Source organism: Dermacentor silvarum, chromosome 1 (assembly GCF_013339745.2).
Source record: "Dermacentor silvarum isolate Dsil-2018 chromosome 1, BIME_Dsil_1.4, whole genome shotgun sequence".
NCBI lineage: Eukaryota > Metazoa > Arthropoda > Arachnida > Ixodida > Ixodidae > Dermacentor > Dermacentor silvarum.
This window is the reverse complement of record NC_051154.1, coordinates 262,790,322-262,807,777: the sequence shown is the minus strand read 5'-3', so window position 1 is coordinate 262,807,777 and position 17,456 is coordinate 262,790,322. Positions and strand designations below refer to the sequence as shown.

The 17,456-nt window shown below is 47.2% G+C and overlaps 1 long non-coding RNA gene across 2 annotated transcripts in view; it reads left to right on the top strand.

Moving 5' to 3' along the window:
* Positions 1-17,456, top strand: part of LOC119437119 (uncharacterized) — a 50,909-nt gene that overhangs the window by 9,964 nt on the left and 23,489 nt on the right. Inside the window, exon 3 of one of the 2 annotated variants that reach the window (XR_005189228.2) lies at positions 16,746-16,847. The exons of the other annotated variant lie outside the window; for it this stretch is intronic. This is a non-coding gene — a long non-coding RNA (uncharacterized LOC119437119). Of the gene's footprint in view, positions 1-16,745; positions 16,848-17,456 lie in introns of those variants that run through there. 2 annotated transcript variants of the gene reach the window in all.

Below are 17,456 nucleotides of genomic sequence, written 5' to 3'. Positions count from 1 at the left end.
CACGGAAAGCGCGGACAATCAATCAATCCACTTTCAACACACGCGCTCTGAACCAAGACACACATTTGCGAGAAATAGGCTCCTATATTACCCATAGCGAGAAATGTATCCACAATTACACCTCATTATCCCGATGTGTTTATCAGCCGCACTCCGCTGCCTGTATTCAGTATCATGACAAAAAATATTTTTTCTGCAGTGTCAGTAGCCTAAACGTAAAACAGGAAATTCAAGCCATCACGTCAGCTGTCATATATCATAAATTGCAAGAAAAAAAAACTGAAACTATACTTCATAATACTCGCACTGCAAACTTTGATGCATCTGATTCATTTCAATTTCCTATCTGTTCCAGGGTAGAAATATGCTGTTCAGATAGTAAGCACAGGTGATTTTGCAAAATTTGATAACAATTTTGTCCTCCAACTTATGTTCCTATTTGTCATGCACATTTCTCTCTATCAAATATATGGTCGAAACATCACTAAGTGGAATTGTGAATCATTTAAAGTTAAACTGGCTTCTTCACATGTAGGGGAAATGCCGTAGGAACTTGAGAATGTAATAATACACAAGCATTTGTTTGCATAAACTTCCTGGCTATAGGCATGTAATGAAAAGCTCAAATGTATTACACGGCTGTGTCTTCTCGCAACATTTTCATCCACTGCATTTATAAAACAATGTACGTTCTTTTTATTTGAGCGCGTAAGTCCAAAAACACATAGAAACTTACTTAACAAAGCGATATAAGCTTCAAGAGCTCGTTGATTAGGTTGTCATTTGAGCAAAGAAGACGAGAGACTTTCATGCACAGACAAAATAAGCGGCTAAGAGCGACGACTGATTAGTTATTTCAGAAGGAAAAACTGAATTTAGCTATGTAGTGTTAAACTATGTAGCTTTAAATAATGCACACATTTTATACTCGCCAGACAGGGGTCATTGGAGATAGCTGGGAGAGGCCTTCGTCCTGCCATGGACATAAAAATATGCTGATAATGATGATGATGAAACATTGCCGGTGGTGACCAACGCTAATCCAAGAAATGCTTTTTACAGTTTAATGATTTATTTATTTGCGCCGTCAGCGCTCGAAGGCATTACAGAAGGGAGTGGGTTGAGCAGGCTAAACAAATAATGCAATAATTAAAAAGTAACTTTATAATCATATTGTTTTAGCTGGTTGTGAGTGGAAAAAACTGCAGTGCGCACCAGGAAGGCAGCTCTACAATTACACCTTATTACCGGATATTACAAAGAATTAAAAAGGAACATAGTAATTAACAAATTCAGACTACACAACCTCTACGCTAGTTGATGTTGCATGAAACTTGCGTTTATTAGTACTCTTTAGTATTTCTTTGAGGAGACGACTCCATTCAAGGGCTGTGCGAGGCAAGAAAGAGCTTAAGCAAGTTAATGTGACTAAATCTGATACGTATATTGTACAGCTGATCAATATGATGCGATATACGCTGTGACGGGGATACAGTCGTACCCGGATATATCAAACCAACTTATAACGAATTATTCTGTATATCGAACAGCTGTAAAATCCCCTTGAAAATTCCATGCAAATGTATCGGGCTGGTGCACGCGTATATACTCGTAGAACGCCCGTTCACCAGCACCTTCGATATATCGAACGCGGCGCCACGCAGAAGACCTCATAGTGCACTTCTTTGTGCATTTTGAGGTAATCTACCATCTAGAGATAGAGAAGAGAATGTGCAGTCAGTTGAGCCCCGTCGAGCTGTTCGGCTAGCTCGCAAGCTACCTCGAATGTCAACATTCCTTCTATCCGATTTTCGAGGCGTCGTCTTGTGGGTTCAGTGCCTATTCATGAGTTTATTTTCCGCAAGCGATGGCCGCTACTAGTGTAAAAAAAAGAATCAGCTTGGACTTTTCAATGAAGTTGAAAGTGATCCAGGAATTTTTTTGCGGGTAAATAAAGTGGGCTTGCTTTTTTTCCCCCGAGTTGCGTGGAGTGAGCTGCTCTCGGACGCACCAATCGCTAAGCCACCGTTTGCCTCAGGGCCTATTATTTTATAGATCGAATTACCTATATATCGAACTTTTTTGTGATCCCCTTCAGATTCGATATATCCGGGTACGACTGTATCAGTTTAAGGGTTACAAATTGAAGTTTAGTTTTATTTGAGGTTAGAGTAGCTATTCGATGATAAGTTCAGCATATAAAACGAGTAGAGTAATTTCGAGTTCTAATGAGGTAATAAATATAATGGAATTTCACACATTGGATGCATATTCAAATTTTGTTCATATTAGTGTTTTCTATAGTAGTAACTTGAGAGAGGATGGTGACATATTATAAATGTAGCGGAGCAAATAACCCAACGTTGGAACCGCAGTGCTACTAATGTCGATATACCAGGTGAGATTAGCGGTAATAGGTTGACCAGATAAGATTAGCGGTACTATTAACACTTAAGTACTTCATGAATATACAGGCTCTAACTCCGTTTTAAGTACGTCGAAGAGCTGTTTTGAATGGGAGTTGCTCAGATGATGTTGCTGTTACGTCTGGTGTGCCGCAAGGCTCCATGTTGGGGCCGATTCTTTCTTTTTTTAATGCGAAAACATTATATGTCTCATTACGCGAAAAACCGACGTCAATTGTAGTCGGCGGCGCGATCGAATGACGGTACCAAAAATGGCCAACGGCAAAGAGTAAAAAACACGTCACAAATGCTCTAATTGACGACAAATTTAGCCGGGAGGTTCCTATAAACAAAGTAAATTAATTCATTTGAAAGGAAAAACACGTGAATTTTCATCTGGGTGGGAATTGAGCTCCGGCCACCGGGGCGCGAGTCGAGCGCGCTCCCCCGACGCCACAGCTGCTCCACGGTTGCAATTCACTAAAGGTGCGCATATAGTGCGTGCGTCATTGCACACGTCACGTCGAAGTCATCTGGCTGACTAAACGTGGGGCCTAGTGCGTGCGTCGTTAGGCACATGACGGCGCAGCCAATGGGTAGGGGGTGGCGCCACGTCATGAGTGTATAAAATAGCTAAATGAAATAAAATGTATTAATGTCCAACTGAACGCCGCGGAGCGCTCCTTCGAGCTATGAACTCGTGGGCAAGCGAGTGCGTTCAGACGTTTGGCGTGTTTTCATTTGGCCTCGGCGCTGTTATAACGCAGGGGAGAGCTTGCGCGGACACGGAACGTGTGGAATAGGGAGCCTACATGCAAGCGCTGCTTGCATGTAGCTGCTTGCATGTAGGCTCCCTAGTGCGTAAAAGCCATTTATTTCACCAAAGGGACTATATCGCTTTCGCTTACCCACACGTAAGCAGTTCTAACGCGATAGCGTTAAGGGCCCCGTGTCACAGAAAATCCGGCGTCGGCAACCGGCGTCGGCGTGCGATGTCGGCGGGTGGCGGAGAAAATCATCCCCAACTACGCAGGCCCTCCTAATATATTTAGGTACATATATATGCCACGCCTTCTTATATGATATGTGGCATATGCGGGTTATATTGCCACACCATTCTATCATTAATGTTGCTCATACCTTGTCTTGCATTCTTGGCTAAGCTATTCCTCGGGATTTTGAGAATGACAATCCACAAACAAATGTCATAAAACAAAACACCCACAGCGCATGCCTTTTATGTTAAATCTTCTCAGACTGAAATATTAAAAGTACGAAACAAAAGCGGAAACCTGAAAATTATGCAATTTTTTTTGGCGCGGCTGTGCAATATCTCCGGGATCGCCCCACGCAAGAGGCTGTGTTTCTACCAGAAAGCTCGCCTTCGTGCATAGCGTTCGCCGCCAGTGTTTCCCGGTAACCTTTACGGTTACTTAAGCTGCAGTTGTCAGGAAGCGTGAGAAGCAGTCAGGGATCTTTGAATGCTATCGCATTCCACTCTTAAATAAATGTCTCTACCGTATTTCTTGTTTTGTTTTTATTAACAGTATGTGTGATGTTATCGAAACTGAGATACAATTTTAGTGGATGATTGTGTACTGTGTACAAGGGCATGTAATAAGGCATTGTTTTTATTGGCGGCCGACTTGAAGCACGTATGAAAATGGCGTGTCACTAATAGCGTGTCTCTGAACATAAACAATTATGTACACATTAACTTCACTAGAAAAATATAACAAAATTAGATATAAGTATTTGTTAAGTGGCGGAGAAATAAAAAATAATTCACCAGTAAAATATTTAGGTCTTATGCTGTCAGAGGGTGGCTCTTGGTCATAACATGTTAATACCATAGTTAGAAATGCAGGGCGTGCCCTTCACTTCTTGCAACAAAGTTTAAAATATGTACGTAATGACGTAAAAGAATCAGCGTATCAAACAAGTTTTACCAATTTTAAAGTAGGCATGCCCTGTGTGAGATCCGTTTTCTGATGTGCATATTAATGCATCATTGCGTGCACGTTATAGAACCCCAGGTGGTCTAAATTATTCCGGAGTCCCCCACTACGGCGTGCCTCATAATCACATCGTAGTTGTGCATGTAAAGCCCAAGAATTTTTTTTGCATAATAATGCGCTAGAAAAAATCCAATCCGTCGCGACACTATTCGTCCTGGGGAGATACAACCGCTTTCTAAGTGTAAGAGGGGAAAAGAACTTGACTGGATCCTTTTGCTTGAACAGGGAAGTAGGTTACGCCTTAAGCTGTTTTACTCAATCTTTCATAATTATATGGGAATCTGCTCATCAGACTATCAGAAGTAGAGTATCTGACTATCTGATCATATTTTCGCACGGGCCGGTTTTTGAGGTCCGGGCCTGGCCCGAGCCCGAAAGTACCATGCGTTGGCCGGCCCGGTTCTGTTCGACCCTTTTGCCTATACGAAGCTAGGTCGAGTTCTCGATTATTGCGAAGATACTGTCATATGACCAACGGCCGCCGGGTGGTCTTCAAGCTGCATCAAAGCAGGTTTTCACCCTGCATCCCTTTTTGCTGGTAACTTTATAATTTAACTGTGAGAGAAATAAACATTTCATTACTAGCCGAACACGCACAGATTAATATGTGAATATTTGGTATGAAAACAAACCATACAATAGACAATTAGGAAAATAGGGAGCGATCACGCTGGCAACAACCACCGGGAGTGGCAGAACTCCTGCTTACATTTAGGGAGGAAGTTACAGAAAAGCACATCGTTTGATCACTATGCTCGTGCTTTAAAGTGTGCGGCAACGTACTATAGCGAAGGCATAGGTGAACACTACCGTACTAACCTCAGCCAGCCATTTCATATCACTTTTGAATCTCATATAGTCATTCAGATGTACAGTGATGGAAGGCGAGCCAATAATTTTGGCGCGAATGTAAATTTAAATACGCTGGTCTACTGGCTTTCAGGAATACCAGAATATACGGCCAGAAGCTTTTTTCGTTAAACAGAAATTGGTGACCCCGCAAGGCTAACGCTCATCATATTTTCACACGGGACATGCCATTTTTATTGCTTTCTTTGGCTTCGTTATAATGATGTCAGTTTGTCCGTCGACAATTTAGGCATTCTTGTTTCGAAATATATGCAAGTTTGGACTCTGTCTACTTGTGTTTCCGTACTGTGCATGTAAAGCGTAGGCAACGTAGGTATTTTTTGTGTTTTTTTCGCCATCATATTAAAATATGACCTGCTTGTTTATTCACGTAAATTCGCAGACAACGCACCTAGTGCTACAAAAAACATATACAAGGCTGAGAACACGAGGGTTGAGCCACTTAATGAGTGGAAATAGCATTTAACATAAACATTTACTGAGACAATAAATTGTTCTGCATTTATGTTTTGTTTTTCACATCCCTCTCACCAATGTTGAGAAATTTCGCAGCTTCCACATATACTTAAAGTATTTATCTAGGAACACTGGGCGCTTGAAAGTCTCAATTTAATTAGTAGGACTAACTGTGCAATAAACTACGGCGGAAACTCAACTCACTTGAAAATATAACGAAGAAAAATAATGAAAACCAGTAGTGAGTTGTCCTTTGCCTTAACACACAAAAAAGTTGTAAATGAACTTTTCAGAATTTATTTGGTACAATTTTATTTAAGTACTCTAAGAACTTCTTGAAAACGTATTTAATTTTTGTTTTCCATTAAAAAGATCACGCGGAAAATCTACATATTTTTGTGCAGCAACGAAATATTGCAGCCGACTCTGCCTCTAGGCACGTCTTCCGCTCTAGAAGAATGTAACGAGCTGTACTGAAACTCATCTCATTGACTCCCGTTAAGGATAGCTTGGATATCTGGGACCAATCCAATAGTTTCCAATTTTTAGCGCGATTGCAATGCATATATTTTTCTAACTGTTTGTCAGTTTGATTCGACTCTGTGATGTCTAGCAACTCGTGAAGTTTGCCTTTCGCCGCTATTCCCACCCATCCAAATGCGCATCCCCTTGTTGATAGGCAGCGCCGCTGTCGAAATTACACCGCTACCTCCATCAAAGATCGGGTAATCCGTCACACGCCTGAGCACGATCACCTCTTGGAATTCGAGGTGTTAATAAGCTGGGAACAATGTGGACCACAGTTTTTTAGTGTCGCGAAGACGAAAGAATTCCGACAGAACCCAAGTTAAGATGACTATCAAAGTTAATGCGATTAACATTCACACAATGTAGCGAACGAGAAGCGACACACCGTGTCAGCTAAGACACCTCTATTTAGAATACGTAGTGTTTCTCATGATGTTTCAAGTAATTCAGCTATATGCGACCATATACTGTCTCCCTGATTGACCCGCTTTGTTATCACCATCGCTCGCCAAGGTTATGTCACGACGGTAGAACAAGCACCGCAGGCCGACGGTGCATGCAGTGACGACGATGGAATTACGAAGAAGGAATGATGTCGTTTGAACGACGAAGGCATATGAGCATGACGACGGCATGACGATGATGGGATGATTCTGAAGTGATGACATGACATGACAAGAACTTTATTTGAGTCCCGAGAAATTGACATCTAGGCGAGCCGAAGGCTCCCCCAGATTAAGTCGGTGGCTCCGCCCACGATGGGACCGGGAGACCAAGTCCCGTCGCGATGTCGTGGGCCCTCTGGACAGCCTGGAGTTGAATTTGAAGATTGCTGCTCTTGAGGGATTCCTCCCATTGATCTTTCGTGATGGGTGGAGAGGCGTTAAGAGCTGGGCACAACCAGAGCATGTGATCAAAAGAGCATGAGTCATGACCACATTTGGAGCAAGACTGTGAGTGGTCAGGGTCTATCCTGTTAAGGGACCGGGGAGTGGGATACGAACCGGTTTGCAGAAGTCTGAGTGTGCTAGCCCGAGGTTTGTTCAATTTGGGGTGGGGGGGGGGTCGAAATGTCTTCCTGCCGAGACGATAATATGAAACAATTTCGTGGAAAGTACATAATGGATCTTTGTGGATGTTGACCTCGTTCCGAGCCTGGCTACCCCCGACAGCGCGGTACGTGAAATCGCGCGCCATCCGGTGGGCCTGCTCGTTAGGATTACGTCCGAGCGGGTTAACTGAGGCATCTATATGGGCTGGGAACCACGAGATGTGGTATCCTCCTTCGCTGCTCTCCCGAGTTCTTTGATGTGCTTTGTTCACAATATTGTTCGCCTGTTCAGACACGAGTGCGGCCGAGAAGGATCTAACTGCTGTGCGTGAGTCCGAGATGACAGGGGGAACTTTTGCGCTGTGAAAAGCCAGAACAATCGCAGCTTCCTCCGCCACATTGGCAAACTTAGTATAGACAGAAGCTGCATTAAGCAGGTTGCCCTCCGCGTCTACAACCGATAGAGCGAACTTATCCCTACTGTCATATCTGGCAGCATCGACAAAGAGGGCCCCTAGTTTGTGCTGATTGACCTTTTTAAGGATCGACTTGGCTCTCGCGAATCTTCTACCCTCGTTATGCACTGGGTGGATCTTTCGCGGGACCCGATCAACCATGATGCCAGTTCTGGCTTGCTGGGTCAGGCTAATTTTTGTCCCCGGTTCATGTCTGGGTTGGATACCCGCTTCTAAAATCTTGATCCCTGGCTTAGAGGACGACAGTCTCATTATTTGAGCCACTGTGTGAGCTTCTATTAGCTCATCGATAGTGTTGTGGAGTCCTAGCTCCAGCAGCTTCTCGGTGCTCGTGGACTGCGGAAGGCCAAGCACGCGCTTGATACCGGTTCTGATTAGAGAGTCGAGTTTGGCCTTTTCCGCCTTACCCCAATTAAGGTACGGCGCGATGTAAGTAACATGACTTAAGAAGAATTCCTGGTAAGCTCTGAGCACATTGTCCTCTTTGAGACCGCCTCTCCGATTTGAGATGCGGGCTAAAAGTCTCAGGGCATTACTAACCTGTCCAGTGAGCCTGTTGAGGGCCGTCGAGTTACAGCCCTTAGCATCAATGTGGAGACCTGCAATCTTGACCGAGTCCATCCTTGGTATGGGATGTCCATTCTTAGCTCGAATTTCTATCGGCAGAGTTTTCAGAGGCTCAAGGTTTCGGACCCATTGTCTGGACTGTCGGTGTAACAGTAGTTCTGATTTAGCGGAGGAGAGTTCAAGGCCCGTGCTGGAAAGAAAGTTTTCCGTTGCCTCCAACGCGCTTTGTAACGAGTGTTCGAGCCTGGCAAGCGAGCCGCCAGGCGCCCAGATCGTGATGTCGTCCGCATATATGGCGTGACGCATGTTCGGGATTGCAGCGAGGCAAGTGGAGAGTTTGTGCATGGCTATATTAAATAAGAGTGGGGAGAGGACCGAGCCCTGCGGGGAGCCGCAGTTGCCTAGCTGGTAGGGCCCTCCCGAGACCGTGCCTAGTTGGAGGTGTGCCTTGCGATCCGCGAGAAAAGACTTGGTGTAGTCATGAAAACGCTGACCCAGGTTAAGAGAGGAAATCTCTGTTAGGATGTGTCTATGCGCGACCCTGTCGAAGGCCTTGGAGAGGTCTAGTGCCAGGATCCCTCTCACGTCACGAGTCATGTTATCAAAGATTTCACTCTTAAGCAAAAGCATAGCGTCCTGTGTGGACAACGCCTGTCTAAAGCCAATTAGTTTGTGTCTAAAGAGCCCCTTATTCTCAATATGCTCAGTGATCCTGTTGTGTATCGCGTGCTTCGCAACCTTAGCGATGCATGATGTAAGGGAGATGGGCCGCAGGTTGTTTATAAGTGGGGGTTTGCCTGAAGTGATGGCGATAAATAATTGAGACACACTTACGATGCCATGACGACGGTGGCCTAATCTCGATTGATTGACGATAGCACAATAATAGCCGAATGAAATAGAAATTATGCTGATGGAATGTAAGGTGGTATGACGACCACAGCATTTTAATTTTTAGCCAACCAGACACGCCTCTGAATAACATCCCTGCATTCTCCCTTTATTCTCTCCTCTTCCTTCCCAAGCCGCTCTACAAACCTATCCCCTGCCGTTGAGCCCAGGACGCCAGTGCTCCAGCTCATTAGGTCACGATCGCACGCTTACAAACATATTGCCACGAGACAGTGAAGGGGCTGCTACTGTAGGTCGGACGAAGACGACGGCGACGAAGTAGCCAGAGGCGCGTGACAGCCTTGCATCCGTCGCCGCTGCTTGTCCAAACCTTGTATATAGCAATACTCCCTAAATAAACGTTATCCGCGTAACATCTTTTGGTGGAGGTGCGGGGTAAATCTGTCAAGGTGCCAGCTCCGTCAACCAAGCACGGAACTTAGAAGCGGTCGCCGTCTTGGTTGCTCCGCGATGACCAGTGAAGTGCCGACGGTGCAGCAGCCACCGGCTCCTGTGATTCTTTTGCACCCACAAGACCCGGGAACCTTTTCTGGCACAGATGGCTTGGATGTCGAAGACTGGATCGACATGTACGAACGCGTCAGCAACCACAACAGGTGGGACCCCACGGTTATGTTAGCCAACGCAATATTCTATCTCAAAGGAACAGCACGCGTGTGGTACCGGACGCATGAAGAAGATCTTATAAGTTGGGACGCTTGCAAGGCGAAGCTGCGTGAGTTGCCTGGCAGATCATTTGGCCGACAGCAGGCCGCTAAAAAGGAGTTGAGATCTCGTATCCAGAAGACCACTGAATCGTACATTTCGTACATACCGGACGTACTGGGCCGTTGTCGAAAAGTTGACGCAAAAATGGCCGAAGATGACAAGATATCGCATATTTTGAAAGGAATAGCCGACGACGCGTTTAATCTACTGGTGTGTAAGGACTGTACGACGGTGGACGCCATAGTTAAGGAATGCCAGCGCTTTGAACAAGGGAAGAGTCACCGCATCACCCGCCAGTTCCTTCAGCTACCTAACACCGCCGCCACATCATCATGCGAAGACCCACCGACGCCTGTACAGGCTACAGCGTCAGAAGATGTAACGCGTATTGTCCGCCCCGAACTCGATGCTCTAGCTCCTACGGCCATTCTTCCAGACGTTCAGTCAGCCAACCTGCCCACCGTGTCACTCATACAAGCAGTCGTCCGCCAGGAGTTCGCGAACATGGGATTATCATCGGCCGTCTGTTCCATCCGTACATCCGAACGTACCCCTGCAAATGTCACCCAGAACCAGGTCTACCCTTCGCGCTACAGAAACCCGGCTGACTAGAGGACGGCAGACGACCGACCCATATGTTTCAACTGCTCTCGCGTTAGGCACATTGCCCGTGACTGCCGCAGTAGCTGGTCGTTGCCTTCAAACTGGAGCACTGGATCTTGGCGTCGTCCTGGAGGCAACATTCGACGGTTTTCCCTCGCTCTGATCCACATGCTTGCGATGCTTCCGATACCGCCGTTCCACACTCCAGGTTTAGCCGCTCACCGTCCCCACAAGGCCGTCGATCTCGATCGCCACGACCATACCGGTCATCGTCCCCTGCACGGCCTGGCACCTACGCTTCGGAAAACTAAGCCGTGCAGCTTCCGGAGGTGACGCTGCATCAGTGACCCGATATACAAATCCTCTGTTGACTGTACCTACGCGCCGAAACCTTCTGGACATTCGAGTGGACGACGTCACCGTTACGGCCCTCATAGACACCGGAGCGCAGATTTCAATAATGAGCGCTGCTCTCCATACTCAGCTCCGCAAAGTGATTACGCCCGCAATTCAGAGCACAGTACGGGTCGCTGATGGCAGCTCGTCTGCCGTTCTTGGTATGTGCACCGCCCGAGTGTGCATTGCTGGCCATCAGACCATTGGTTTGTTTGCCGTGCTTGCGCAGTGTCCCCACGACGTGATCCTCGGCCTAGACATTCTCTTGACGCACTCAGCCCTTATCGACTGCTCCACAGGTGTCCTTCAACTGGAACTCCCTTTTGATGCCCACGTAATATCGGACACTCCCAGCGCCTTATGTTCTGTCGAGTTCCTCCACCTGTCACCACAAGCCTCCCATTAAGTCCCTCTCCTCCTGTGTGCGATCGTGAATACGTTGTTTCCCTGATTCTCGATGTGGTCCTGATGCACTGTGTCGTTCTCCCGCACACTGTGGTTACCGTACGTGACAACAGAACCTGCCTGCTGCTTTTAAACTTTGGTTTTTCTACCCACGTGCTACCTGCTGGTATCGCGCATGCCACCGTGTCGTCGTTGCAGGAATGCGCGATTTCTGTGTTAGCCGTCGACGGCCCTCGAACTGTTTCCGGCTCTCTCACAGCCAACTCGTCGCTATGTGCCAATTTCGAGATAATGATATCAGCCGACCTCCCGCATACGCAAGCAGAAGATCTTCGCCGGGTCTTGCTGTCGTATACCGATATCTTTGATCTCGAAAATCGCCCTTTAGGCCAGAGAACAGTTATTCAGCACTCCATCCACACCGGTGATGCTCAACCGGTTCACCGGCGCCCTTATCGCGTTTCCGCTGCGGAACGCGCCACGATCCAAAAGGAAGTCATAAAATGCTGGCCAAGAACATCATCGAACCGTCCTTGAGACCTTGGGCCGCTCCTGTTGTGCTGGTCAAGAAAAAGTACAACACCTGGCGATTTTGTGTTGATTATCGACACCTCAACAAGATCACGAAAAAGGACGTCCAGCGCCGTGACTCGGCTTTACAGTCTATCATCGACCGTCTCAACTCCGCCACACCCGACCCTTCACTCCACTTGTTGTTCCTTCAGGACGACACCTTATACCGCCATAATATGCATCCTGAGGGCCCTGAACGCCTCCTTGTCGTGCCTGCCCATCAGATGTCCCATCAGATGTGCCTGCCCATCAGATGTCCTTCACCAGCTTCACGATGAGCCCACTGCTGGTCACCTTGGTGTCACCCGCACTTATGATCGTGTCAGGCGCCGTTTCTTCTGGCCTGGTCTCTATCGCTCCGTCCAACGATATGTCGCTAGCTACGACAAATGCCAGCCCCGCAAGAGGCCAGCTATGTTACCTGCCGGTCTGCTTCATCCTATAGACATTCCCACCGAACCATTCTTTCATGTTGGGCTCGACCTTCATGGCCCCTTTCCAACCTCGACATCAGGCAACAAGTGGGTCGCCGTCGCGACCGACTACGCGACGCGATACGCCATTACCCGTGCCCTCCCAACCAGCTGCGCTACGGATATCGCCGACTTTCTCCTTCATGACATCAGCCTACATCATGGTGCTCCTCGACAGCTTCTGACCGATCAAGGCCGATAGTTTTTGTCTCGCGTCATCGATGACATCCTTCGTTCCTGCTTTACCCACCTGAAGCTCACAACTGCTTATCACCCGCAGACGAATGGACTCACAGAGCGCCTGAACCGAACTCTGACCAATACGCTTTCAATGTACGTCTCCGCCGATCACCGCGATTGGGACGCTACTTTGCCGTACGTTACTTTCGCCTACAACTCGTCCCGACATGACACCACTGGCTACTCCCCGTTTTATCTCCTGTATGGACGCGAACCTTCTCTGCCTCTCGATACTTTACTTCCTGTCAGCTCAACCACCACGTACGTTCGCGACGCCATAGCGCGCGCCGACACAGCTCGCCAGATCGCTCGTGAACGGCTCACAGTGTCTCAGGCTTCCCAAAAAGCCCTGTATGATAGTCGCCACAGAGACGTTTCTTAGTCCCCAGGCGCCCTCGTGCTACTGTGGTCTCCGTCCCGCCGCATCGGTCTCTCCGAAAAGCTATTGTCCCGCTACGATGGTCCCTACAGGGTGTTACGTCAAGTCACCGACGTTACTTATGAGATCGAGCCAGTCACCGCGCCAGCGCCGTCTACGCCCCCGCACTCTGCTATCGTGCACGTTGCGAGACTTAAGCCGTGCGTAACTGGACCCTCTGGTCCATCGTAGCAAGACCGGGTCGGCGCTCCCGCCGTGGGGGGGGGGGGGGGGGGGGGGGGGGGCGTGTAGTGCCACGAGACGGTGAAGGGGCTGCTACTGTCGGTTGGACGACGACGACGGCGACGAAGTAGCCAGAGGCGCGTGACAGCCTTGCATCCGTCGCCGCTGCTTGTCTAAACCTTGTATATAGCAATACTCCCTAAATAAATGTTATCCCCGTAACAATATCTTACCAACAAGTCTATCTTTCAAGCTCGAACTTAAGGGGAACATTGAGCTTGGGGCCCCCATTCAAATACATGGGAAATCGGCAATCATTTCTCAGAGCAACCACAGCACCAAATCTGCTTAGTTATGTTGAGTTTAGAAAAACAGTAAAAGTGTAGTAATTTCAGGAAGGGATATTTTATTTAGGCTGTCTACTTTTTTACGTAAAATTTTATAGGATTGCAAAATTTCGAAAAATAAAACTTGACACATAGCACTCTGTACCTCTGCAACTAAAACGATATCGGAATTCTGTAAACTGCACGTAATAATACATCCAAAGCGGTCAGCAATCATATATCATAGACCACCCTGAAATACACCACTAAGTTGTGAATGTTGCATTTGCAAAACCCTTCCAATCATTATAACAAATTCGCGTAAGTTTTAAGGTACAGCAAAAACAAAATGTTAGCTTTTGATGCTCCAACGGGTGCAGTTTATAGAAATGCCATACTTGTTTTTCATGACTGAGTTGCTGATTTGTAAACTTCATGCTTCTATTTGTTTTCCAAATTTAACAATATCCTGCAATTCTTATGAAGAATTACACTATCTAAACGAAAATTCTATTTGCTGCAGTCTCTGCAATTTAACTTTCTCTCTTAAATGCAACTAATTTCCTTCAAATTGGTTCACTGGTTTTCTCATAAAAGCATTCCTGCGTTTTACATGTACTTGAGTATCCGGCATCGAAGATAGGCCCGAGCTAAAGCTTCCTCTTAAGCAATGGATCACGCCAGTTCTATAGGAAACTCATGAAACAGAACCCCGACGTATACGCAAGACCGTGGCCACTGTGGTGCACAAATAAAAAGTCCGTTAAAGAAGAAAAACTATTCAACGGAAGCTTCGCTGGAGCTTTTATCTGGGCCAGACATCTCACCGGAATGCGGACGAGCTTTCTAGCCAGGTGTCTAGCAAAAGCGTCGATTCATTGTCAGTAGAGCAAATAGCTGGCCGTCTTCGAGATAACACTGATATATAAGCGCACTCGTTTCCAAGTGCCGAAGTGAAGCGATAGTCTTAGGATGTGCTTCTTTTTATTGCGTTTTCTTTAGTTGTGCCCCATGCGTCACTTCCCGCTGTGAAATTCCCGCTGTGACGTATGACGTCACAGCGGGAATTTTGAATTCTTTAAGGTCGATACGCCACGTGGTGGCAGAAAAAGGAAACTGAACGAAATGTCCCAAATTCCTGGCTATGTGCCGCTGCGATCGGTAGCGATGCACATTTTTAAAACGTAGTAATAAATTACACGCTTTACGCGGAGCGCTTAAATGTATACCTTAATGATCTGAACGGCCTACCCTAGCCACTGAGTACATTAAAAGAATCCCTTTCAGGAGCGCCTGCCGCTCAGAACGACCTGCTCAACCCCACCAGCTCGGTTGAAATGAACGGAAGGAACTGTGCCACTGTGTAATCGTGGCGTTTATGCAGATTATACGTATGTCGAGCACATGAGGAGCCTTGAGAACTGTGATAGTTTGATCACCGGCATATATCCTAAAAATATATTCGCACAACAGAATGATAGGTGGTATCTAAATCCGCGCTCCTTCGACGACTCTAAGTAGCAGAAGATTGTGCTTTTTGTAGCGGCATGCGCCGGAAGCGATTGCAGATGCCGGAAACTAGTCACGACCGCCATGTTTTGGACATCACTTATTGCACGAACGAGCATGGCGTGGCTGAGCTGTGTGCGGCGTGATTGGGCGGCACGGAGCTACGTCACGCTATAATAATCGGAATTCTGTCCGTCGCGCAGCATCAACACGTTTCTGGGAGCACATAGCCGCGTGTGTTTTTAGAAGTTTCGTATAGTGCCGTCAATAAGTGTGGGTTTAGGCTAGATGGCCAGACGGTGACAAATTAACTCACGGTGGCAAATTAACAGCCCGAGTAGAAGCCGATGGACAAAGAAAACGCCACAACGTTTGCACTATCGATTTCAGGGCCATCGTCTTCTGCTGACACTGTTCATTAATTCGCTGCACTATACCGCTTGCCGTTTACCGGGCCAACCGCCACCTTACCTGGCTTTGCTCATCTCAATCCGCGCCGAGTGTGCACCTGGCAGAGGCTGCGTAAGAGCTATAGCATGTGCATGGTACAGTGTGGCACATGAATGGCCGAGGCTCTGAGGCTGTAACCGCAATATTCAGGGCCCTTATTCATAAAAAGCTCTGACGCTAAAATTGTTCCTAAGGCCAAATTCCACCCAATCTTGATGTTGTACGTATTCTTAGCAAAGTTAGCCGGCAAATGGCAAATATTCCTTATGAACGCAAAGCTTTGTGAACGCCGCACCTGATGTGATGCTACGTGCGGCGGCCGTGCAGGCAAGTACAAGGAATGACGCAGGTGATAAGTGCGTATTGTTCTGGTATAGGGCTCCTGTAGGTAGCCCTCCTTGACAATAGTCACATACAGGGGACTCTATAGAGATATATTGCGCTTGGAAACTTCACGCATTCTAACGCGATTTCACTGTAACATTTCTGTTGTATTACGCATACTCACCGTAATATTTACGCACTTTATGAGTCGAATTCGCTCGTTTTTAGCCCAGAATTATCAAGATATTCCAGTTCGCCCGGCTACTGTGTATGTGCGCGACTGCGTCAGTGTCACTCCCAAGGGATGACGAGTAGTTAGTTGTTCCGAGATCCAGAAGGATGTCTGTGTTGCTCAACTGCAATTGTAAAAAAACTCCGCCAAATGCCGCCGATAGGGGCGGAAATAGCCGCGCCTTGGTGGTGGCGGCACTTTATCGGAGTTTAGCGGTGTCATGTTCGACATGAGCAATATCGACTATAGTTTGCAGTATTTGACGTTCGCGCATTTCATTGGTTCGAAATGGCCGATAATTTGATGTTATAGTTAAAGCCACATGGACCACGTGGTTTAACTAAAAAAATCGAGCTCTCCATTTCCCTTAGTTTTCTCTCCCATAAGTTACAGTATCGCAGGTTACAGGTTGTCATAAAGATTTCGCCGAAATGAAGCGCTTTCTCTATTCAGAATTTATCTCTGTTCTTCCTTCCGGGAGCACGTGGGGTCAATTTAGCGGCAGTTGGTGACGTTTGTCTTCGTCTTTTAAATATGCATTCTGTTGTGTGATGTTTTCGCTTGTGTCTCGACTGTGAGTATTCTGGGCAGCTTCCGACAGACCGACGACGCTTGTGCGCAGATTGCACTGAGGAAGCGTGCTCAAGGTCCTGCTACTCGTACCACCTCGGCAAGCCTAACCTGCGGGCAGAATGCGAGAAGTACTTGTGCCGATGCATCTGGGAAGATCGTGAGCAGACCAGTTCCCCATTTTACTATAGTTATCTGCATCCATGTAAGAAAGTAAAATGCAAAGTATAAGTTATGCATCTCGAAAGCCGCATCCAGCGGCGCCCTCATTCCCTGTGCATTCGCCGCATTTTAACCCTTAGCAATCTTTCATTGATTCTGCTGCGTCAGGACGCCTTCTCTTGTCAGTCACCGATTCCGACTCTCAGAAGGAATGTCTAGCCATCCACGGGGAAGCCATAGACATTGATGCTATGTGTGCTCGTACCTATCGTCACGATGACCACTATCCCGCGAACTGCATGGCTCGTTGGCGCCCGTCGGCGCAACCGCGCAAACGCGCTCGTGCCACTGCTGACGCGTTCGTCGTCGTCGTCGTCGTTGTCGTCTCCGTCCACAGCTGGCTTCGTTGCCGCTCATCATTCCAGTGTAGAATTTAACTTCTCTTCTGTCGTCGTAATGGGGAGGCCGTGTTTACGTGGGTATGAGCCATTGTTTAAGGGGGTATGAGCCATCCATTGTTTTCATTTCATTTCATTTATTATCACCTTAAAGCCCGCGAAGGCATTACACAAGGGGGGAGGGGGGGAGGGCACTACGAACA